We start from the raw sequence: 24952 nt of genomic DNA on the forward strand, positions 1-24952 counted from the left end.
TGTGCAGACATGGAAGTTACAGGCACCAGTTCTTGCTGCCAGTGCCAGGAAGGGCCCCGCGTGCTGGTGATGCACTGGTACTGGGTCTGTGACTGTCACAGAAACCTCAGCAATGTGACCGTTGGTCAGAGTGCCCTGGAGAGACTAGGCCAGACCTTGGGGTCTCCGCCAGCCCTCCCGGTGCCTCTTTGTGGATTAAAATTAGGCCAAGTCCCCCTTCCTCCAGGCAGGGGTGGGCCACCAGGGCCCACAGGTTGGCGAGAAAAGCAACGTCTGGATCCCAGTCTTCATTTGCTCCCTTTGCTCTTGTGCAGTGAACAGCCTGCGCAATTGTATGTGATGGCTCTACCCCCTGCCAGCAGCGGCGTCATGGCCTGAAATGCAGCTATTTAAGCAGCTCCCTGTCTGCAGGCTGTCTCCAGAGCCATTGACGTTCTGGGCAGTGCAGCAAGGTGGGTCTCCAGAGGGGGCGCTGGACAGTGAGATGGGATGTCCCTACCGGGTACCTGCAGATCCCAGGCCTCCTGACAGGTGAGGGCAGACCGACGGTTCAGGATGCGATACCAGGTGCTTCCAGCAGAGGGCGCTTTGGGACACGGTGACACCTTCGGTCTCTGTTCCTGGGGCCGGGCGGGGGTCTCTGCCTCCCCGTGTGCAGCACCAGGGAGCAGCCTCAGCTCCGGACTGTCTCTGGGAGAGGAGCCTCTCCACGCGCCCTCCGCTCCCGCCCCCTGCCTGGCCAAGGGGGCCTGCGCAGGGCTCCTGGGTCTGGGCGTTTGGGCCCGGGAGGAGCTCCTTGACCAGAACTCAGCTTCGTTCTGGGCACCCTCCTGGCAGCGGCCTTTTGGCCTCTGCTTACACACCCGCTGCAGCGGGGAGCTCATGCTGCTGAGGTGGTCTCTCCCAGGGCACCCCCACCTCCCAGGAGGCCTTGGAAACGAGAGGACCCTCTGCGGCCCGGTGGCGGCTCCGTTGTTGGCTGTGCCCCCGCCCCCATTGGAGGCCCACCTCCTGCAGTCCCCACTGGGGTGTGGGTGCCAGGCTCAGCGGCCCTGGCTTGCTTGCCTGTTCCCAGCGGGCCTGGCTCTGCGGTGGCTGTGGGGGGACGCCTGCTAATTGTGGGCCCAGCCCCCCAGCCTGGGGAGGCCAGTGGGCCTTGAGTTCCCTTTGTCTCACTTAAGAAAGGAGTCACCAAGCAGCGGCTCAGAGGAGGAACAATAAGCCTTTATTGCAGCTGCCCTTGTCCATAAACGCTCAACCTGCTGGCCGGCAGGAGAGGCCGTGCTGGCAAATTAAAAGTCTCTGAACTTTCTTTATGTCTCCTTGGACACTCCGGCGGCGTTCACACCAAGCTGGCCAGCTTGGCTCAAAGACAGGGAGGCAGGCTGGGGTCAAGGAGGATCGGCCCCGGGGCGGGGTGGGGCTGGGGCGGGGTGGGGGGGGGGGGTCCCTTCCTGAGCAGTGGATGCTGCGGCGGGGAGGGGGCAGCGGGGGTCCCAGAAGTCCTTTTGGGGGAATCCAGCTTCCTGCCGGCCTCCATCCTGTGGGTGGCAGACACGGCGTCCTCACCAGCACCTCGAGGTCCACCCTCAAGGAAAGTGCAGGCTGGACCCAGCAGAGCTACGTGAACAGGCTGCCACCCGGGGCAAAGGAAGCTTCTTGCAAAAGCCGCCATAGCTTGTGGGCTCCCTACTGGCCCCCCGCTCGCCCAGTCCTGAGGCTGGTGGGCCCTAAAAGGGCTTGGGGGCCACCTCTGGTCCTGTTCCGGATGAGGGCCTCCCCGGCTCCCACCAAGATCCTCAGCTCCGAGCCGCTGGACTCTCGCGGGGCAGGGTGGATGCCGAGAGGCAGCTGGGCCCGGTAGAGAGAGAGAGGCCGGAGCCGTCCCGGTTAACACTCGGCACCCGGCATTATTATTATTATTATGACTTGAGAACGTTGAGTTCACTGCCTTTGTTTCACAGACGGAAGAAGTCAGGTCCCAAGAACACACGTCACTTTCTCAGTTTCCGAGCGGTTGGCAGGTGGGGTGGGGATTTGGCCTTTGGTTACCTGACCCCACTTCAGCAGTTTTCTTGCTCTATCATATGATATGAAATCATTTTTATTTGCAAAAAGTTGTCCTAGAAACGAGGTCGTAAGAGAAATGCAAACTTAGTCTGTAACACGACCGTGTGATCGTTCATGTTTGTGTCTGCAGAGCTGTAACCTTTCTCTAGGCCCCGACACTGTTCACTCGCCACTCCCCGAAGTGCCAGGCTTTCCTCCCGTGTGCCAGTCTGGAGCTGGTCATGCGGTCTTTCCAGCCACGCTGAGTCTCGGCATCAGTGGGGAGTCGGCGAGGCCAGCAGTTCTCTTGCTCGCCAGGGCGGGCCAAGCGATGCAGAACAGACGTGAGCTTGGTGGGAGTGTACAGCCCGGGAGGGGGCACGGAGGAGCTTCGGCGACGCCGGGAATCTGGACTGAGCTGCGCCGTGGTTACATGGGCGTCCACGCACGGGGAAAGGCCCCTGAGCTGCAGTCGCCTGCCTCTCGCTCTATGGAAATTTACTGACAACAAAGAAAGGAACGTAGGCCTTTTGCCCTTCAGGGCCTCAGTTTGCATCCTGACCAGGTCTGCCACCCCGCTGCGTCCTGGGGCACATCAGCCTCTTCCTCTATTAACAGGGGGAGTGTTACCTCCTCTTTCCTCTGGCCAGCGAGCGCCAGCGAGAGAAGGGCCTGAGAATGTTCTCGGCAGAGAACAGGGACGCGGCTGGCCCGCCCTCGGCCTACTGAGAGTCTGGCCCAAGAGCCGCCGTGCGAGCAGACCCTCCTCTGAGGGTCGGAAGGGCCGTGGGTCTGAAGAAACATCCCAGTTATCAGGTGGCTTTGGACGTGTCGCCATGGGCCTCGAGCTGCTCTTCCGTAGGGTCTTGGGGGGCTTCTTTCCCCCTTGGAAGGGACCCCAGAACGGGGGCGCCGAGGCTGATGCAGGCCTGGACAGTGGACGCGAGGGACAGGAGCCCTTGGAGGCGCTGAGGCTGCTGGTTTGGCGCGAAGAGGGGCCGGGGTGGGCCTGGCTATCCTGGGCAGGGAGGGAGCCCGCGAGGCCAGCTGGGTCTCTGGGGTCTGGGTCGGGGCTGGCGGGGCAGTGCCCTGGTCTCTGGCACGGGGCACCCCCGGACCCAGACCCATCCCACGGGTTCTCCTTGTCTCCGGGCCTCAGGCTGGAGGTTCCCCGCTGCTCTGGGGAGGGCCTTTCCCCATCTCTCTATCTGATGGTCTGCTAGGCTAGTTCCTGGCAATTTCTTGCTCTGTTTCTTTAATCCCTGCTTCTCCTCAAGCGCAGAGGGAAGAGGAAAAGCCTGTTGGGGGGCAGGGGGAGAGCTGAAGGCAGTGGCTCCAGCCCGAGGCGTCCAGGCTGGATGCCGACTGGTGGGGATGGCGAGGGGCCCTCAGGGCCCCGGACCGGAGCTGAGGGTCCCAGGGCGAAGGCTGCTCATCTCCCCTGAGCTCTCCAGGGTGGGCCGAGGCTGCTGGGCTGCAGCCATGTTCATAGGCCAAGAGCAGAGGCCCAGGGTGAGCAGCGAAAAAGCCAAAAGCCAGACCGCGGGGGATCCCGTCAGCTCCCCGCAGCTCCACAAGCTCCCAGGCCCGAGCTGAGACCCAGGTCAGACCCGGGTCAGGGCTCAGACACGGTCTAAGCCGCTACTGGGGGTTCCATGGGCCCCCCGAATGGCGCCTTCCCCACTGGCTGCAGGGCCCGGTGGCTGAGGAGGGCCTGTGACTTCGCGTGAGCCCTGTGTTCCCTCCTGAAGCCTTCCCGCTTCCAGGGAAGGGGCGGAAGGGCCAGAGGGGCAGGAGCAGCCTCTGGAGGATGGAGCCTGTGTGGAGTCTGCAGCTTCTTAGAGGAAAAACCTATAGAGACGCTCAAATCATGACAGTAATTAGGCCACTTATTTTGCAAAAGTCCAAATTAAATGGAGAATTTGGTGCTAATGAAAATGTTCCATTTCCCCCTTTTATTAAATCTAGCTCTGTACCTTCCCGGAGTTTGGGAATGGCCAGCCCCTGCTGGCCTGCTCACTGCCAGTTCACACCCTCGCACTGTGAAGCTGCTGAGACAGAGCGCACTCCCAGGGCCTCTAGTTACTGGCTCCATTGAAAAATGTCCTTCATAAGGCAGCAGCATTAACCCACCCCAGCCGCCCGCTCCTCCACCCGCCCCTCTCTGCCTGCTCCGTGGCTGCCAGCCTCTGCCTGTCGCCGTCCTCTGCCTGGGCCCCTAGGAGCCCGGGCCCGAGGGGGAAGGGCCTGCGGGCTCCCGGTGGAGCCGGGCTTCTGGTCGACCCTGCTGGACCTCAGAGCTCAGAACTCGGAGCGCGGCCTCTTCTCCTAAGAGCCCCAGCTGCCCGCCTCTGGACCGCAGTCCCGGCGTGGGCCCAAGCCCCCGAGATTCGGATTGGACTGGCACTTTGGTCCCCACTCCACCAAGCAGGGGCCTCTGGCAACCCAGTTTGCGTCTCTGGGCTCCAGTCTCCTCATCATAATTTAGGGGTGATGCTGGTGTCTGCCTCGTAGCCAGTAACTAGAGGCCCTGAGAGTGCTTTCTGTCGAGGGTGAAAGGGGGAAGACGTCGCAGAGCCCCTGTCACGGTGGGGGAGAGCCCCGTCTGAGGCCAGGCCCCCCCTTGAAGCCCCCTCTCTGGCCGGGGTTAGGATGTGGCCTTGTCACTCCGGCCTCGCCAGGAGTTCCTCGGAAGGGTTTGGCAGAGGCGGGAAGGGCAGAGCTGGAGGAGGCCAAGGTCCCAGGACCTGCCCCAAGCCAGGCTAGGTAGCAGCGCCGAGCAGCCTGCTCCGATCCCGCCGGGAGGATGCCCGGGTTTGGGAGCCTGGCGGGCGAGGATGGGGCTGCCAGTGGGAAGCGACGTCCTCCCGCTCAGCCCCAACCGCCTCTGTGGGAACCGCAAGGACTCGGCTCCGGGGCCCAAGGACACCTATAGCCTGAAGCACAGGCCACAGGCCACTCAACGCAACCCCACTTAGTCCACCCATGAAGGTGTGTCGGGACCCTAGGGTGCAGCCAGCCTGAGGCTTGAAGAAGCTGGAGAGAGAAGCAGGGCCACCCGCGCCGTCTAACGGGCCCATCACGCTCACGCCCCCCGTCCCGGGCCGCGCGCCCCCCACACACCCGATCCCGGCTGAGACACGTGGGTGTCACTTGACCCCCCGCCTCCCTCCACCTTCCTGCCTGGTCCTCCGGTCTCTCCTCCTCCGTTCATGCGGGGTCATTCCCTGCCCCTCGGGCCTCCCGCCCTCCGCCGCGCCTCAGGCCCTCGCTGGCGTCGTCCTCAGCCCTCCTGCCCGAGGAGCCGTTCAGCACGTGCCTCTGCCCCGGTCCCTTGGGCCACCGTCAGTCCCCCGTTATGTGGCCGCTCCCGCGCTCGGTCTGCCTCTCACCTCCCCGGGACCTCGCTCTTCTCACCTCCTCCAGTCACACCGAGTAGCTTGTCGCTTCTCAAATGCAAAGCAGTCCCGCCTACTTTGGGGTGATTCTCGTTGTTCTTGCTTTCTGAAGATTTCTTCCCACTTCTGAGAGCCGAATCGGTTCTGTGTGGTCTGAATGAAGATAGCTGGGTGGCCTAGGACGGTCAGGACACCCTGTCCTCCAGGCCCAGTGATTGAGGCAGGCCTGTGAGCAGGATCCAAGCAGGGCCGGCTAGAATCTTCCCTGGGAATCGTGGCTGGAACTTAGGAAAGAAAATACTTGCTACGGGCAGTGATATGCTGAGAGGAAGTGAGCCTAGGACTTTTGAGGGCCCTCTGAGTCACGACATAAACTTAGCCTATCCGGAGTTCCCTGATGGCCTAGTGAGTTAAGGATCCAGCATTGTCAGTGCTGTGGATTGGGTCACTGCTGTGGTGTAGGTTTGATCCCCAGCCCAAGAATTTCTGTGTATGCCATGGGCACGGGATGGTGGGGTGGGGGAATCATCTGAGAGGTGTAGAAAGAGGCAGAACCTGGAAATCTTCTCCTGGATCCAGCCGTACCTAAACCCACTACAAATGGCTTTTCGATTATGTAAATTAAAATTTCCTTTTGCCTAGTTTGAATCTGGACTAAGATAATAACTGAATTGATTTACACGCCGTGTTCAAGCTGTCAGCAAGTCTCACCTCCTTTGTCTTGTTGCAAAATAGGACGACTCATTTTGAGACTCATCTCAAATGTCAACTGCTCTCTTTTTCTCATTCTGATGGTGATAACGCTCCTTCTCTGTGTTTCCATGTTTTACCTGAAACTGTGTCATAACTACCCACCCCCATCACCAGATGTAGTCACTTTGATGGCAGGATCCATGTCTGTTTCATCTCTGCCATCCCTTTGCCCAGAACATGGTTAGACACCAGGCAGAGTGTAGACGGCATGGTTCAATATAATGATAAAGTATGATTCAGTATGATTTGATGTAATGATAAAAAACAGACAACTAATTGACATTATCTAAGGGTGCATGTGTGGATAGCAAAGCCATAATTAAAAAACTAAGAAAATTAATATCCTGGAGGTCAGGATGGTGGTTCTCTGTGGGGCGAAAGAAGAGAATGCACATGGGGAGGGAGAGTCTGGAAAGAGAGGATTTTAAAACCTGAGTGATGGTCACACAGATGTTCATTTTATTGTATGTCCTTAAATTCCGTATATACCGTATGTACACCCTTCTATAGGTATAGTATATTTCACTACAAGGAAGAAGATGAGTGAGATTTTTTTGGACCTAACTCTTTTTTTATTGTTTTCTAACTATTGTACTGGAGTCATAAAATGTGTCATTGAATATATCAAATTATTAGTATCTTTTAAGACATCCTTTGTGGCCTATTGTGTAGTCAATATATTCCATGTATACTTGAAAATAAAATTTAGTCTCAGGGTTGTATCAAAATTGGACGCAGGACATTGGACAGTGTTTTATGTATGTACATTAAACAGCTGTTCATTGGGTAGTTCAGTCACGGGTATCCCACCGCCTATGTTTTTACTCATTTTTTTCTGTTCCATCATTTTCTGAAGAAGCAATGTTAAAATTCCCCATTGTGAAGAGTTTCCACTGTGGCTCATGACTGGTGTCCATGAGGATGTGGTTTCAGTCCCTGGCCTCGCTCAGTGGGTTGCGGATCTGGCATTGCCACAGGCTTCAGCGTGAGCAGCAGATGTGGCTCGGATCTGGCATTGCCGTGGCTGTGGCGGAGGCCGGCGGCTGCAGCTCCAGTTCGACCTCTAGCCTGGGAGCTTCCGCATGCCACCGGTGTGGCCCTAAAAAGAAAAAAAATTTCCCCAGTATAATGATGAGTTTGTCAGATTCTCTCACAATCCTGTCTGTTGTTTCCATGCCATTGTGATTAATAGACTCTGTCAATTTTTCCTCATAATTGTGTCATTTTTAAGTTTAGGTTATTAATAGCAATCAGATTCAGCATCGATGTAGATATTTACTGAATTTTTCTTCTTATCAGTAAACGTTCACTTTCTTTAAATCTCAAAAATTTTTGTCTTATCTCTTTCACTTGCCTTTAATATTTCTATATATTGTCTTTCTTTCGGTTACTATTTACAATACATTCTTCCATCCTTTTGCTATCAAACATTCTGCATGATTATGTTTTAGTTATTATGTCTCTTATAAGCAGCTTCTAACTAGATTTTGAAAATCTGAGAATATCTCAAAATAAGTGGGTTTAATTAAATTTGGGGGGATTACTGATAAACTTGGACCATCTTTACAATATTTTTACCATGTTAAATATTTCTCTCTCTCTTTTTTTTCCTTTCCTATATTCAGTTGGATTTACTGAGTTCTTTTTATTTCTTCTTTTCTTCTCTCCACTAGTTTGGATGTTACACCTTTTTTGAAAGTCTAAATTTTTGTCAGTATCTTTATTTGCCTCCAGTAATAGTACAAAGATCTTCAAATGTTTTAACTCCAGTCCCCACCCCCATCTTCTTGCTATTGTTGCAAAATATTTTTATTCTACCCTGTTTTTTAGCCCCTTCTAAAGATTAGTCTTCATTTTCTGTAGTCAGTGCTTATTTAGATTAGCCGAACATGTTTTCTGATGTATTTGCTTATCATTTCTTCCTTTTGGTTTCAATTTTCTTCTAAGTTACATCCCTTAGTTGTTAGTTCAGAGAGAATCGTGAGTCGTAAACTCTCTCAGACTTTCTCTAATATCTTTTATTTTGCCTTAACTTCGAATAAACTATAAACTTCCAGTTATTTTCCTGTAATGCTTTGCAGATGTCACTCCACTGTCTTCTGGAGTCCGTTTGGCTGCTGCGAGGTCTGCTGCCAGTCCGGCGTTGTTCTTTTTAGGAATATTCTGCGGTCTCCAGTTGCTTTTCTCTGGTATTGGATGTTTTGAAGTTTCCCCATGATGCATCTGGGTTTGGGTTTGTTTATTTGTCCTTCTCGGGATTTAAGGCATTTGATTCAGTTTAGGGACTCCTCTCTGTCTTCAGTTATGGAAAATTCGTAGGCATTGTCTCTTCTAGAGTGCCCTTCCCCATCTGTACTGTTTTCTTCCAGAACCCTCGGGAGTCTCTGAGCCGTCTGACGGTACCCTGTGGCGCCTCCTTTCCCCAGTGCGGTTGGTGCCTTTCCAGCGAGCTGGCCTCCAGCAAGGGTTGCGCTTCTGTTGGAGTCCCTGTGCCGTAGTTGTCGTACTGTTCCTTGCCAAGCAGCTCCCTGACTCCTGTTGCTGGTTCCCTCGACTCCTTTTGTTCTCCGGACCCGTGGATCCTCCAGACACCATAGACAGTGTGCCTCTGGTCCATTCCCAGGGCTTCAGCCTCTTGTGGACGGTCCTTCTCTCAGGCACACGCAGTGCTTTCTTATTGCTTCCTGCACCTGTGAGTTTAGTGTCTCAGTTCCGTGTTCATATAGTTTCGTGTGGAACTATTTTCCTATGGTTCCATTGACATAGAGCCTTTCAGTGCTCTCAGCCATGCACAAGGGGCGTAGTTCCATCTCTGTGCTTTTCATGGGCAGAAGGCTCAACCTCCTGTCCCTACGTGGGTCTTAAAATGCTGCCGCCACCACCATCATGGGACACGACAGTATCACTTCCTGCCTGCCAACCTGGCAATAAATTCACCGTGTCTTTGGTCCTGGAGATACCCTTCTTTTTTCCTTCGTATATTGCCCGGTTGAACATGCCCATTCATTTCATTATTTTGTTTAGAGGGTTAGTTTAACTTTTTAAAAATATACAAAACATGGGTGTCACTGTTTTTTATAGTCAACACTTAATTGAATTTACCAGCACATGGTTTTTTTTTAAATCATTTCCTGTGGTCATCATGGCCTCTTGCATCCCATTTGCCTTCTCCTCAAATCCACTTTCTTTTTTATCCAGGACACATGTTTATTTCAGTTTGGAGCTCTGGAGGCATATCAGCTTAGTCCTTGCCTGTCCATAAGAGATTTTATTTTGCCTGCACTTTTAGAGAATAAATTTACAGAGTGTAAAATTCTAGATTGCCTGTGATTTTTCCCTCAGTATCTTAAAGATATTATTTCATTTTTCTTCTGATATGGGTTGCTGAAGAGGATCCTGGTATTGGTGTTAATTTGATTTTTGTAATGATCTGTTTCCTTCTTCTGATGGCTTTTTAAATGATCTCTTTACCTTGATGTTCTAAAGTGGCGCTATAATGTATCTGAACGTGGTCTATTTTTATTTTTCCAACTCTGTGGATTTTGTTGTTGTTGTCGTTGTTGTTGTTGTTGCTATTTCTCGGGCCGCTCCTGCGGCATATGGAGGTTCCCAGGCTAGGGGTCCAGTCGGAGCTGCAGCCACCGGCCTACGCCAGAGCCACAGCAACGCGGGATCCGAGCCGCATCTGCAACCTACACCACAGCTCACGGCAACCCCGGATCGTTAACCCATTGAGCAGGGGCAGGGACCGAACCGGCAACCTCATGGTTCCTAGTCAGATTCGTTAACCACTGCGCCACGATGGGAACTCCTGTGGATTTTTTAAATCTGAAAACCTATATCTTTAATTTTGGAAAAATTTTGGCAATTATCTCTTTAAATATTGCCTCTCTACTATGTCTTGCACTCTCTTCTCTCTCTCTCTCTCTCTCTCTCTTTTTGGTGTTTTTAGGGCCATACCTGTGGCATATGGAGGTTCGCAGGCTAGGGGTCTAATCAGAGCTGTAGCCACTGGCCTACACCACAGCTCACGCCAATGCCAGATCCTTAACCCATTGAGCAAGGCCAGGGATCGAACCCTCAACCTCATGCTTCCTAGTTGGGTTTGTTTCTGCTGCGCCACGGCGGGAACTCTCTCATTTTCTTCTTATATAGCTTTCATTAGATGCACTTTGGAGCTATTCAGTGTAACTTCCATGTTTCTCAATTGCAAACATGTATGTGAGCATTATGTATATAATAAGTATAAAATTATATATAATGCATCTAACATACTGGATTTCTATTCCCTTTCTCGTTCATAGAAATATTAATCTTATTTTTAAATGACCTATGACCTGTTGATTTTCTCTCTATATAATCTACTCGTCTATATAATTGCTCCTTGCATAGACCGGATCAGACCCTCAAAGTGGGAGTGGCCTGTGTCACACTGAAGCTGACAGTCCTTCCAGCTCTATTCAGAAAATCTGGGCAAGGGGCCCCATGTCCAATTGGCGTCACTGGTCCAGGATATGCAGTGCCGTGACAGGTCCCTTTGCGGTGAAGGGGGTGCCGGACATCTGGACTGAAAGTCTCGTCCCAGCCACATGGGGCAGAAAGAGGTTTTTCCCAAGGCAAGGAGGTACAGTTCGCCAAAGAAGGGAGCTGGGATAACACGCTGAGCAGAACACACCCACGGCCACGCAGCCCACGCCGGGAGCCCTCTCCTGACTGGAGCACCTGGCAAGCTTAGACTTACCCTGATAGGTCCGTTCCAACCCTCTGAGTGAGGGCTGAGTGCCAGGCAGGACCTCAGCTGGGTGGACAGGACGCATGACTGTGACACAGGAGGGGACCCGCCCGGGAAAGGCCCCTCCCCCAAGCGCTTCTCCAAGGACAGCAGAAGCTGAGAGGCAGGGCAGCAGGCTTGGTCACTGCATGAAATTGCTTCAACTGAGACGTTGTCTTTACTTTTTCTCACGCCCCAGGGGTATGTGTGTCAGTGGACAAAGAGGCCTGTGGCTCCAAAATTACGGAGAGAGGGGCCTGGTACTGCAGGGAGGCTCAGAGGCCATGTGTGGGTCCCCATAGATGGGAACCATCATTTGTTTAACCCCTCGGCTGAGTAATCGCCCAGATCAGGGGGTCCTGGGCAGGTGGGCAGCCCCCCGGGGGGCCTTGGTAGGAGGACAAGTGGTCCGTGGATCGTGGCTAGCTGGGGCACAGACCCCTGCCTCCCAGACCAGGGCTCCTGAGCTAGAAGGGAGATTAGCGGAGCCTGGGTCAGGTTCTACCCCGAAGCCCCGGTCCCCCTATCAAGGCCTGCTTGGCCCAGCCGCTGCTGCAGTCACGGTTAACGGCATCTTTCATTTCATTTAGAGCTTGATTTGTTTACAAACTAATAAATATGATTTATAAAATGTGCCCGTGGTTTGCTAATTACTGCACATATGGCGTTTTCATTTTGTAAAACTGGCATTTGCATTCTTCCTAGATGATGACTTTGTGTCCCCAGTGCTAATTAGTCTGATTAGGCAGATGACTTCCTGTTACTAGGCTGAGAGGCCGAAGGCTGCAGCGCTGGGCGAGAAGGACTGCCGTCGTGATCAGCCTTGCAGGGAGAAGCCGGGGAGGCCCCAGCCCTCTGCCGAGGACCCTGGAATGTCAGGCAGCCCATTTTGTGTCCTTCCCCAAACCCAATTAAGCACAGTTCGTTAGCACAAATTTCTGAATCAGGCCTCCTCTTTCCACTGATGCACAGCTTTTGAATTTCCACGGAGCTGGATCAGCCTGCTGGTGATCAGGAGGCTGGCGGGGCCTTTGGTAGGAAAGTGAAGGGACGCCAGGCCAGCAGCCCCTCCCAGTAGCCAGTGACAAGGACTCACATGCTGGGCTTGCCAGCAGCCAAGACCTCGGGTGGCCAGAGGGGATCCCTGTCCACTAGGTCAACTTCAGAGCTTCAGGCAAGAGGCCTCTGAGTGACCTAGTCCACAGGTTATGTCCTGAGGTCTCGGCACGGTCGTGGGGACCATGCTTCTGTGTCTGCTGGAGCTGGAGGGCTGAGGCCTCGGCTCTAAGCTGGAAGCACCCGCCTTTGAATGGGCCTGGATCAGGAGCAGAGGCAGCCATGTCTGGGGACGTGGGTCTCTCTGGTCCTCTGGGATGGGTAACACCCGAAGCGCTTGCAAAATCAAAAGAAGGGGAAGCAGGAACCACCTGCACGTGGCTGGCATCGGATCCCTCACCAGCCTTGGCGAGCCCTGGCCAGCACCCGATTTAGTCTGTGTTCAGAAACGGAGACGACGCTCCTGGGTTGCACACCGAGCATCAGAGGCACCCTGTACCTGCTTCCTCATCTAAGGGAGACGCCTCCCTGAAGCCTCCAGTAGAAGCTGTCGTGCGCATCTTGGAGCGTTCCCGCCAGAGACAGTCACATCTAAATCGTACTTAGCAAGGGCCCCGCGGGCGAGTGTGCAGTGAAGGGCTCACAGTGGGTGTCCTGTGGGGCCAGTTGGTGGACCCCCGGTACAGAGGCGTCCTAGAAGTTCTGCGGCACTCAGCAGAGGCCGTCCTGGGCCCCAGTCGCCGCCCTCACCCTCAACCTTTGGTCCCCAAACAGACATTCGGAAAGGACTGGCTCACACCCCTTGTCCACCCTCCTTGCTCCGTAGGAACGTGGGCTGGCTCGTCCATCTGCCGTGGCTCAGGAGGCTGCATAAGTGACGTCTCTGTACTTCTCTGGTCACAACCCCGCATTCTGGGCTGCAATGGCTGTTCTCCCGTCTGTCTTCTCCCAGATCCACGAGCAGCCTGCGGGCAGGACTGGCTGCCTTACTCTGCTGCAGCTGCGGTGGAGCTGCACTTGCCTGCTGGCTGGAGGGACTGACTTGACGGATCTCCACGAGGCCCTGAAACCGTCTCCTCCTGCACAGGCCTTTCTCCCTCCTTGGGGCTGGGAGGAGAAAGCACTAGTGTAGGAGGGGACAGGGCGGGGTTGGGGCAGGGGCATGGCTTCGCTCCACCTACTTCTTCGTGTCTGGGGCGGGGTAGGGTGGGCGAGGCCGTGAGGGAGGAGCTAGGGACCTGGGATCCCCTGGGCCCGGGTTGTTCTCCCCAGGGAGTCAGGAGCCTGGAAGGAGCCTCACACCTGCACAGGGAGGTCTGCCTTGGAAGCAGAGACTTCAGATCTGGCCTCGGCTGACCTTGGAAGGGTGGCTTCCTCCGTCTAAAGCTCCATTTTCTCCTCTGAACAGGAGAGATCAAAGAGCCTTCCAGGCTTCCTCCCTGAAGAATATGACGCGTCAAAGAAGTCGCCGTGGACAGGGAGGGCCAGCGTGTGCCTTTGCGGGCGCTCGGGGCGCGTTGTGTGAACCTGCTCGCGGGGCGGGGCCGGGGGCGGGGCCGGGGCGTGAGCGCGGACCGCCCAGGCGAAGCCCGTCCCGTCCCCCGCGGTGGCCTTCGGGGGAGCAGTACTTTGATCAGGGGTCAGGAGTTTCCTCAGAACCCAGAGCGCTGGGCCCGAGCCCCTCCGCGGCCCCGGCTCTAGGCGAGGGAGGCGCAGGAAGCGGATCGGGGCCCAGGCATTTGAATTTCATAACCGGCACGCTGGAGTCGGGATAGGAGTCCTTCTCTGTCTTCAAAAATCTTAATGCATCTGCTTTAAAATTGTTTTGAAGTAATAAAGGGATTTTCACAGGCACTAGAGGAGTCTCTGGACAGACTTAATCTGAGGCCAAAAGCCAGAGACGCGCATTTACTTCTCATAACAACTCCTTTCAAGTGAGACAAAGCTTGAGCCTGGCTTTCGCTCCTACAAGGGACCCACTGGGGGACGGGGGAGCGCCCCCACACCCCCTCTCTGGGCCCAGAAGCCTGGTTTATGGGCAAGCCCGGACCAGCGGCCCCACACACCCCGCTTCAGCCGGCTGTCGGGTCTCCCCAGGGCTACAGACTGACAGCCTCAGCCCGCTTCAGAGCCTGGTCTGCCCTGACCGAGTCTGCGCGGCACAGTCAAAGCTGGAGCGGGACAGTGAGGCTGAAGGCCACAGGCGGGCATGGAGGGGGCAGGGCAGAGGGTCAGAAGGCGCAAGCCCACCTCAGACCTTGTCCCCAGGCCCGAGACCTGCTCATGCCACCGCCTGGACACCCCGCCCTGGATCTGTCCACCTGTGCCTCTGATTCACTGAGTACGAAGCTGGACACATCACCAGGTCCCCGCCGGCCCCACCCCTGCTCCTCGTTACCAAGGTGGCATCATGCCTTCCTGACCCGGGCACAGAGCCCGCTGGCATTCCGGAAGGGAGCGGGAGCCTGGACGCCCACTCCCCAGAGACTCTCCAGCCTCAGAGAGGGGCCAGTGGGTGTCCCTGACCTGGTCAGAAGTGCCCCCCACCTCCAGCCCGGGGACCAGGCTGATGAGAGCCTTTGCTGCAGGACGTTCTAAGGAGCAGAAGTCAGCCCCTGGGGCCCAGCTCCTCTCCGTCCTGCCCTTTCTCTTCGAGGCCTGCCCAGAGGGATCAAAGCCAGGGCCTTCGTGAGGCTGAGGCACGTCCCTTCGTGCATCCGCTCGCGCCTCCCGGTCTTGATGTCCAGTGGCCTGGGCAATGGCGCACAGAACGCACGAGCATCCCTAGGCCGCTTGTACTTGTCATGCAGCGCCGGGGGCACGGGTGCCCTCACGACCCCCAAACACGTGCAGACGTGCAGGCACACACGTACATGTGCAACTGCACGTCCACGTGTGCACATCAAGGTTAAACCCTCTTGCGTTTCGTGGCCCAGAGTCAAAGGGCCAGATTCCGGTAAAACCCTGAGATGAGGAACAAGGAAAAGGGACAGGACGGAGCGTCTCGTTCGTGTGCCGGGACCACAGCCCCGAAGGCCTCCTGTGAGTCACGGGCAGGGGCTGCTCTGAGCGCTGGTCAAAGCCCCTGGCACTGGGGTGGAAGGATAGGATACGCCCTGCGTGGAGGCGCCCCGAGGGCATCCTCGGGTCACTTCTCAGGCCTTCGGGACTGCTGTTACACTGCGGGGGAAGGACTCTGGACTGGACCTGGGTGCTGTTTCCAAGACCCCACTTATTGGCGTTGTGACCTTGAGCAAGTCACTGAGCTCCTCTGAGCCTCAGCGCCCCGTCTGTAAGGTGGGAACGATGGCGCCCACCTGACAAACTCCAGGATGATACGACTCCACGACAGAAAAAGTTCTTCCAAGCCGCGAAGGCGCGTGTATATTGGCGAGGTTATCTGAATCTTCCTCTGCCTCCCAAACCGGCCTTCCCTAAGGAGATGGTACAGTGGTTTTGAACACGGAGCGAGCTCCCCCTCTGCTCGTTCTGCCTTGGGTTGTCAAAAATGGTAATCTCCTCTCAGGCCTGAAATTATGAGCCTGCTTTATTGGTCAAAGGCCATAATAATTTGAGCTCTTATTTTATAAACTCATTTCTGCACAGTGATATCCTGATAGGAGCAGGAATAATAAATCACAAACATGTCCCCCAAGATTGCATTGTAAATGTCAAACCAGACAGGAAATTGTAATTAAAGAAAGGAAATTGCTACAAAGAAGCACTTGATTTTAAAATGAGCCAAGCATAGAATTTTCTAAGCATTTAATTATAGTCCAATTTCGACTGACTTGGCTTTTGCAGTCATATTTCTTATTATAACTCTTCTACATAATAACCCAGTCTCCCTGCTCACACAGGGCCTGGCCCGTCAGAGGGCGAGGACACCGCATAAGCGCAGGGATGAGGCCCCGGAGAGGGATGGTGACCGTGGCGGAGGCTGGGGCGGGGGACCCAGGTGTCGGGGTTTTAAATCAACCGCCGTCCAGCGTCCACCCACCGGGGGAGCAGCCCGGCACCTGTGAGGAAGCAGCCCTGGCCTGACTGCCACTCCGAGGGACATCCACTCGGGCGCTTGCTTCTGTCAGGAGAACAGAGGCCCGGGCTCCGTGTTCTGTTCCTCAGCCCTTGCAACAGGCATGGAACGGCCCCCACCCAATCCGTGCACTACCCACACTCTACCCAGCCAGCTCCTCGGCCTGGGCACAGTTCCACACCCGCATCTGCACTGGGTGCTGGGGGCCAGGCTGGGGGGTTTGCACACATTCCCCCAGCTGTTCTGCCTCCACAGGCTCAAAGCTGGGAGAGCAGGGTGGCCAAGAGCCTAGGACGTGGAGCCAGACAAGCCTGCGTTCAAATTCTAACTCAGCCACTGACCATGAGCCAGGCTGAGTCACAGCGTCTCTGCAGCTTCACTCTGCTTGTGTGTAAAACGGACACAGTTCAGTCTCCGTCTTCTCTGGGGCCTGGTGAACAATCGCAATGGGAGTGACTGCCGTGGTTTCGACGCCTGCGTCTGTGTTGTGCCCAAGAGCAAGATGGGGAAACGGGGCTAAGTTGATTGGCGTGGGCAGCTCGGCGAGATGGGGCCGCGCGAGGGCAGCGAGTGGTGGACGTGGGAGGTGAGGCTGACCATCAGGGGCCCTTCCTTGTGACCCTGTAGGGTGAGGAATGACCACCCCACATCCAGAAATCTTTGCTGGCCCAGTAATGATCCCCAGGTAACCTGCCCACTGGATCTTCTTGTCTCTGCATCAGATTTGTAGGGCTCAGAAACTAGTTAGCTTCCGGTTCAACTCCCGTCCACAGAGGCTGCTGCCCCCGCCAGGATTCCTCAGTCCCCCTGCAGAAGATTCAGAGCAGGGGCCCTTCTTTCTTGAACCTACTTCCTCTCTCTTCAGACTCTTCAGCCCTTCAGGTTGCAGGCAGCAGAGCGGGTGGCGTCCAGAAAGGCCCAAAGACGGCTGTCTCAGTGGAAATGTTAGCCAAGGTGTTGCCACGAATGGGGGCCCGGCGGGTCTGCTAGTCTGGCTGTGCCGTTTTGCGTCGCACCCTCTCAGAGAGCGCTGTTTACATCGACAGCAAATATGAATGCCCCCTCTTTAAATTGTGCAGTGTACAACTTCTACAACCGAACATGGCAAACGTAGACTCTGGGCCCAGAGACGAGCCGGGGCTGGCTTGGCAGAGAGGGAGGGACGGGTCAGAAGCACAGAAGACCTTGAAAACGTGGACTTGAAATGGAGGAAGGAGTCCAGGGTCCTGAGGATCAGAACAGAAATCAGAGGAGAGGACGCAGAGACCTGCAGCCGCGGGTCTGGAGCCACGCGCGGCAGGAGGGGCTGAGGAGCAGCCACCGCGGCTCCATGCACTGAGGAGGGAGAAGCAGGGAGGACCACGTCGCATGGGCCCGCGGGTGACATCAGGGCCTTACTGACGCCATGGTTGAGGACAGACTCAAAGGGGCCCCCAGGGCAGAAGCTTGTGTAGGTTCCCACCTTGGCTTGGCCACCTCCTCGCTGTGTAACCTCAAGAAAATGACTTACCCTCTCTGGAACCCGGTTTCTTACATGTAACCCGGGGTTTTACAATCGTGTCAACTTCACAGGATTGGGACAAGGTTTAAGACCGTTAATGCACCTAAAACGCGAAAGGCGGTGCTTGGCTTGACGCGAGGGCCGCGTGGGTGTTGGCCTCGGCTGTTTCAGAGGAGCGGGATGAGCTGAATCCCTGTCTCACAAAGCTCACCCAGGCTGGTGAGGGGGCTTTGCTGTAGCCCAGGCCGGGGCTGGGAGGGTCGGGGTCAGGGATGGGGGCTGGGAGACCAGGAGGACCTGAGAGAGGGGTAGGTGGTACCCGCTCAGAGGGAGAGTCGCTGATGGAGAGGCGCGCGTGGGGATCGGGCCCTCCTCGGGGCGGATGAGGCTCCTGCCGTGGCCTGCGCCTCGCTCCCCTTCCTGGGGGCCCTGCTGCCCTCTCCCCCTCCCCGGGGGGGGTTCGTCTCAAGAAGGCCCTTCCCTCCCCTGCCCCCTCTCCCGACAGGACCCAGTCCCGACTCCCTGGCCTGGTTCTCACGGTCCTTCCCACTCTGACCCTGGCCGGCCAGCCCGGCCCCCATCAGTGCCCCAGGAGCCTAGGCCCCTGCCAGGGACTCAGGGCTGCCTCCTGGCGGCCACAGGGCTGTGACTTCCCTGCCTTGGGCCTCAGGAAACCTTTCTCAGGCCAGCACAGCCTCAGGCCGACCAGCTCCACCCCTGCGCCAGGTCGGGGGCGGCTGCCTCGGAGGGAGCGCGACCCCTGCCCCCCCGTCGCGTGTGCCCCCAGCATCTCTCCTTCCCCGCACCCCTGCCCCAGGGGCCTGGCCCACACCGTCGGGGCTGTTTGGAAGGAGGCAGGTGGCTCTCGGGGCTGTAGCTTTGTGCCCCACATGTCATGAGCTTCTGGTCAGCGAACCCCAAGGCTCCTCCGGTGGAAACAGACCTTCAGGAGGGGACCACAAACTCCCAGCGCAGACAGCATTTTCCTGGGGGACGAGGCCCCTGGAGGCGGCCAGGCCTGCCCACAGAGGCCACTGGTGCCCTGGGTGCCTGGACTAAGGCAGAGACCATGTCACAGCCCCTGCCCGGCCTCCAGGCCCGCCCCGTCCCCGCCCGGCCCTGGGAGGGCCCGCACATCCGGCTCGGCCTCCCCCTCCGCGTCTCCCGGAGCCCCCCCCCCCCCCGGCGCCCAGCCTGCTCGGCACTGCCCGCCCCCGCCGTCCGTCAGGCCTCCCCAGGCGGGGGTCCGGGAGGGGGGACCTCTTGCTCTTTCCTTTCCGGGTCCCCTGAGGGCCCGGCTCCGTGGGAACACAGAGGAGGTGCCGGGGCCCCCCCTACAGGCCTGGTCCCCCTGAGGCCTCAAGCCCGGGGCCTGGCGGGCCAGGGGGAAGCAGCCCACAGGGCACTTCAGGCAGCAGAAGCGGATGGCAGAGGAGGGAGGGGTCCCACGAAGGCCCCTTGGGCTGGGCCAGCAGGACCCCCAGCCGGGAGCCCCGAGCCGCATCGGAGGGAGCACAACGCCCATTAAGTCCATTAACTTTAACACTGAAATCAATGTCGCAGCCACCAGAAGTAATTAGCGTAATTCACATCTCAGATCAGGAGATTTTTTGAAAACCAAGTTTAATTATATTGAAAAATGACAACTTCATTTTCCCTCCCTGGAGAGACCCCCGGATGCGCCCCACGTTCTCATTAAAGAGAGGAGTCAGCGCAGGTTTGCTTCTGTTTCTGTTTTAATGCCATGAAGCCAAAACAGGACTTTGGCTATTTCAGAGCCAATAAATGAGCTGGGACGCCCACGACAGAGGCCCTCCTGTTCTTAGGGCAGAGCGTGTGGCTTCCAGCCTGAGAGTCGGGCCGGGGCTCTCGGGCAGCCAGCGTGGCTCCAGGCGGTCATCGAGCCCACTTGACAGGGGGATAAACGGAGGAGCAGCCCACGGAGAGCACCCGCCCCGGGTCCCCCTGCCTGGCCCCTGTCGTCGGGGGCGGGCCAGACAGAGACGGAGGCGGGGATGGGGTTGGTGCAGGCCAGCCGGGGGTCAGGAAAGGCCGAGGGCTTTGAAGGATCCAGGCCTTAGCCGGGGAGGAAGAGAAGGCTGCTGGTCCAGAGCAGAGAGACGGTGGCAGCCAAGGCCAGCAGCGGGCGGGGCTCGGGAGGGTGCCTGGCCGAGGACAGAGGTGGACCACGCGGGCTCCCACGGGGCATGAGGATGCCACGTGTCACCTCCCCGATTCCCTCTCGTCCATGTAAGGCTCTCAGGGTTCCCAACAAATTAGAGGAGGTGGCCGGGAAGCCACCCCATCCCCCGGGGAGTGCACCCCCTGTGCACCAGGCCTGTTAGCCCATTGCTCCCTCCGGCTCTGCCCACGCAGGTCTGTGCCGCCCCAGCCCCTGAGCCTGGCTGTCCTTCTTTCCAGCTTCCCTCAGCTCGGCTGGTGCCTCTGGAGCCTCTGGCCCCCTGGCAGATGCATCTCCCCGCCCATGACTCGTCCCATGTGTTTGTTTAAGAGGCTGCCATGGTGCTAATTGCTGTGTTTATTCCTGCTCACCAAATGGGCTCTGTGCTGCAGGCATTTGCTTACTGCGTGGCTCCGGCTGCCTGGTCTTGCTTTTCTTTGGCAGGGGAGGGGGAGAGGGAAAGGGGAGCGTCCCTCTCGGCCTCTCTGGGGCCAGCCAGAACCAGGACAGGACAGGAGGGCCTGTCCCCTCGTCTGGCCCCCAGCCCTCCTCCCCATGCGGGGGGCCCCTGGGCTCAGAGCAGCTTCCTGTCTGGGGAGGGGTCAGCTTGGCCGCTGGGGGGCTGGGGCGGCGTCCTCTCCTTGGAATCACAGCTCCCTTTTCCCAGCGACCCCCACGGCCAGAAAAGCAAGCGTTAGCTCATTGGGTGTGCAGTCTGGCCTGGCCTGTCCTCCAAGTAGAGGAACAAGCTAGATGAGAATGCTGTGCTTCGCTGGATCTCAGAAGATGAGGCGGTAAATGTGAACCCCCCAGCCTCCAGGGAGCCCCACGAGGGCCGCCCAGCCAGGCGGGCCCCCGCTGCCGGCACCCCCTTCCTGTGCCCAGCCGCCGCGCTGCGCGGTGCGGTCGCCGGCCAGGCCGGGGCGGGCGCGGGAGGGTCGTGCCTGGCAGGGTCCTCGCATCCCAGCCCCACCCCCGCTCCCCTGGGCCCCGCCAGCCAGGCCGGGGTCAATGGGATTAAAGGCTCAATTCACGCCAGTCAGTCCGCCGGTAACACGATTTCATTAGAGGCAGGCGGGGAAGAGAATGGACAGAAACAGCTGGCGTATAAATTATAAAGTCCACTTTGTACGGAGTGGCACCTTCCCAGCCACATGACTAATTAATGTGGCGGGGAGTGGACTTGAAGGCAGATTTTGCCTTTCCCTCTCTCCTGGGGCTCGGTTAACAACAGGTCCCTGCAAAGCTGGGAGAGAGGGAGATTATGCAAAGCTATCATCATATGAAAATAGCGTATTAACATACTGCCTGTGAGCTGTGTCCAATCAGTTCCCTCCCAGTGGCGTGTGTACGAAACAATTAGAATGGCATTCCCACCACGCTTCTTTAATGCATCTTGGCATTAATAGAATCAAGGAGTGGGGGCCAGACACCTTGCAGGCACTGTTTGCTGTAACCCCCCCGGGATGACGGGGGTGGGGTGGTTGATGGGATCCCGGGGCCAGGGGTGCGATGCGGCTGTGCTCCTCTGGAGGAGAACCTGAGATGCCCGCCCTCCATCAGCCCCCGCCTCTGCCTGCCCGCCTGCCAGGGAGCAAAGGCTTCCTCCCCCGCCCGACCCGGGCAAGGCGCTGCGGCCTCCTGCGGCTCCTCTACTGGCAGCAGCAAGAAGTCCCAGAGTGAGAAGTCCTCCCGAAGCATGGGCTGTGTCTGCCGGTCCTTTACTGAAACTCCCTAAAGACCTCCCCCCTCACTTCCAGTGAAACGTAAACCCCAGGAGTTCCTGCTGTGGCTCAGTGGGTTAAGAACCCGACACAGTGTCCGTGGGAATGCGGGTTCAATCCCTGGCCTCGCTCAGCGGGTGAAGGATCCGGGTGTTGCTGCCAGCTGCAGTGTAGGTCACAGATGGGGCTCAGATCCAGTGTTGCTGTGGCTGTGGGGGAGACCTCAGCTGCAGCTCTGATCTGACCCCCAGCCCGGAAACTTCCTTATGTGGCAGGTGCAGCTGTAAAAAAATTAGGAAAAAAAGAGAAAAAAAAGGCAAACTCCTTACTGCAGTGTGGTCCAGCCTCTGCCCTCCTCTCCAGCTCCCTCGCCCAGCTGCACCTCCACGTCTCCTGCAGCCTCTCCCGCCCGCCCTCTGCTCCTCACAGGCAGAGACCCTCCCCGCAGGGCCTTTGCACTTGCTTCTCCCTCTGCCTGGTGTGACCTTCCTTCTTGTCCTGCTGGTCCCAGCTCCTCCGGATCCGAATCGGCTCCACTCTGTCACGTCCACCTGATTTGTTCCCTTCGCAGGTCCCGTCCTGATTTCACACTGTCTGGATTTGGTCCTTGCTGGTCGGCTGCTTCCCACTGGAACACATGCGCCCGAGGGCGGGGACCTTGTCTGGCCTGGTCACTCCCGGCTTCCCAGCGCTCCAGGGGTCATGGGCACCCACCGGGTAATTGGCACCTGCTGTTTGGATGAGCAGACGAGTGAGTGAATGGCCCAGATCCTCATGTGTGGAGGCTCTGGGGGAACCGGGAAGGCCTGGCGGGGTCCTGGCTTGGATGCATCTCCTTCGGGCACCCTGGCTCCCTGTCCCCTTGGCCAAGCCTGCATCAGGCACCTGCTGGTTGCCTGACTGGGGAGGAGCATGAACCAGATGTGGCTCTGGCCCCGAGGGGCTCGAAGCCTCATCGGGAAGTAAGTCTCCATGTGAGAAGAGAAGCACAGCCGTCTAAGGCAGGGCGTGAGCACAGGCGTGAGGGGCCGGGGCCACGCCGTCACTGATGCCGCCGTGCGACCTCAGGCCAGGCATCACACCTCTCTGGACCTCATCTTCCTCATCTGGAAGGCAGGTCACAGTCACAGTAGCCGTGGAGCTTCCCAAGTCCCATTTTAGAGGTCAGCAGGCTGAGGCCCAGGGGGAGTTTGTGACAAGGCCGGGACCAGTGCCTAAACTGGGGCTGCGTGTTTCAGCAGCTGCCAGACCCCTGCTCCCTGCAGATTCTCTGGGGGCCCAACTGGCACCGGCCCTTATGCCACAGCTCAGAGAAGGAGCAGAGCCTCTGAGCCTCCTTCCGGGCAGGTGGGGGCCAGGTCCCCAAGGCCTTGGCCACGAGGCATCTGGAAAGGAGCCCGCTGCCACTTCCCAGGGTGCATTCAAACAAAGCCTCACCTCTGTGGGAAAGACCCAGACAAACACGCCTGCCTCCGGCCCGTTCTGCCTCCTTCTGCACAGACCCCCCCAGGAGCTCGCCTCGCTGAGCTCTGGGGTCTGTGTTCACGGTAACCAGCAGGTGCTACCAGGCACCCACCACCTGCCAAGCGCTTTCCTATGGGCTGGAGATGCGTCAGGGAAAAACGGGTCCTCCTACACACACACGCACACACAATGTTTGTAATACTGTGACACAGCACGACAGCCATAAGTACTGCAAACAATAACACAGGTGGTCCATAGACGGAGCGACAGAGAAGGACAGTGGAGGAGGGAGGGGTCCTGGATGAGGGGACATGCGGGCGGAGACGTGGGCGAGGGACGGATCCGGGGACAGAAGGACGTCTCTGGACATTCTAGGCAGAGGCGCAGACAGGGTAGGAGGGATCCTGGCACGTTTGGGAGCAGCACGGGGGCTCGCGTTGGGGGCAGTGAGCTAGTAGACGGGCGGGGGCCGCGGAGGAGGCGGGACGGGCAGAGCAGGTCGCGCAGCGCCCCGAGGGCCCGGGTGAGGGTGTCAGTTCCCGTCTAAGACGCCACTGAGACGGACACGACCTGACGTCTGCTTTGGAAGGTCCCAGCAGCTGTAGGGAAAGGGGTCTGTAGGAGGCACCGGCCAGGAGGCCACGCTCACCATCCGGGCAGGATGATGAGTCTTGGACGAGGCCGTGAGCGGCGTGGAGCCGCTGAGGCCAGCGGGTGATGTCAGTGGGACGGGGTTAGAGAGAGAGAGGGAGTGAGAGAAGCGCTGCAGCTCCCTCGGAGGAGCGAGGCCTTCCAGCCTGAGGCTGGCGGCTGCCAGGGGGCGTCCGCGGACGCCGTCCTCTGTAAACCTCAGTCCCAGGCCTGGCAGGACCGGGTTGGTGACGCTCCCAAAGGCGCACGGAGACGAAGAGGCCCCTTCAGGGTGCACCCCCACACCCCCTGGTGGAGTCCGTGCCTCTGCGGGGAGCCCCATCTCCCCGGGGCCTGACCGTTCTCATTCTGTGTGGACCTCTGCCCTCGTCCCCCTGGGGGCCTGGCCTGCCCTCCCTCTTAGGGACACGGCGGCTGAGGGGCTGCTTCCGGGCAGGGCCGGTGGTCTCCCAGATCCTTCGAGCCTGCCTGGCCCCCTCCCCTAAGCAGGTGCATCCCCATGGACCTCGCTCGGCCCTCCAGCCAGGTGCCTCACCCTGGTGCCTGAGGAGCCCCCCCTTGTCCCTTTGGTGGCTCCTTGCCCGACCTCTCCTTGGAAACAAGCTGCTGTCCCCCAGCACAGTTTGCGGGGAGCAGCAAACTCAGGTCGGACCCCCGCCATCCCAGTCACAGCCTGGGCCGTGGGGAAAACCTCTCCTGACAGCCTCAGCCCATCCCCTTTCCACAGCCCTAAATGCCCCGCTTTACAGAGGAGGCGGCTGAGCTCAGACGTCGACGACCTGCCCGAGGGCGCAGAGAGGAGCCGGGAGGTGAGCCCAGGTCCTCGGGCTTCGGAGCCCCGTCCCTGCAGCGGGGTTGGGCGCAGGGACCCTCAAGGGCCGGGGGTTCTCCCATCCCCCCGACAGCGCCTGCCAGCCCTCCCGTCATTCAGCCTCAGGCTGGGAGCTCCCTAAGCAGAGCCACGGGTTGCCCTTCCCGGGATTGCCAGCGCCCAGCACAGGGCCTGGCCCACAGGTGTCACGCATGGGCACGAACGTCAGGCCCGCTCTAAGCGCTTTGTCTATTAACCCACTGATTCTCCAAGGACCCGAGGGACCGTGACGATTCCCTCTCTTACAAGGGACAAGCCTGGACAGGGTAAGGGATGTGTTCCCAGACACAGGTCTCACTGCCGATAAGTGACAGGGCAGGGATGTTGAAGCCAGGCGGCCGGCCTCTTCACCGCCTCTCTCTGCGGCCTCTGCCGGCTGCTGGTTCCGGCCAAGGCCTGAGAAGGGAACACATGACCGAGAACCTGCCGAGAGAGTCTGCTCAGTGCCTGGCTCTGTGACGGGCTGGGAGGAGGGAACGCGCAGCGAGGGGGACAG

At 58.0% G+C, this 24952-nt stretch overlaps 1 protein-coding gene and 1 long non-coding RNA gene across 4 annotated transcripts in view; both read left to right on the forward strand.

Moving 5' to 3' along the window:
* Positions 1–24952, forward strand: part of LMO1 (LIM domain only 1) — a 139628-nt gene that overhangs the window by 57874 nt on the left and 56802 nt on the right. The window lies entirely within an intron of this gene.
* LOC125110773 (uncharacterized) overlaps positions 20136–24952 on the forward strand; it is a 6295-nt gene continuing 1478 nt past the window's right edge. The window contains exons 1-2 of one of the 2 annotated variants that reach the window (XR_007130709.1): positions 20136–20540; positions 22042–22221. This is a non-coding gene — a long non-coding RNA (uncharacterized LOC125110773). The remainder of the gene's footprint in view (positions 20541–22041; positions 22222–24952) is intronic. The other variant, XR_007130708.1, reaches the window with a different exon arrangement.

Source organism: Phacochoerus africanus, chromosome 11 (genome assembly GCF_016906955.1).
Source record: "Phacochoerus africanus isolate WHEZ1 chromosome 11, ROS_Pafr_v1, whole genome shotgun sequence".
NCBI classification, from domain to species: Eukaryota; Metazoa; Chordata; class Mammalia; order Artiodactyla; family Suidae; genus Phacochoerus; species Phacochoerus africanus.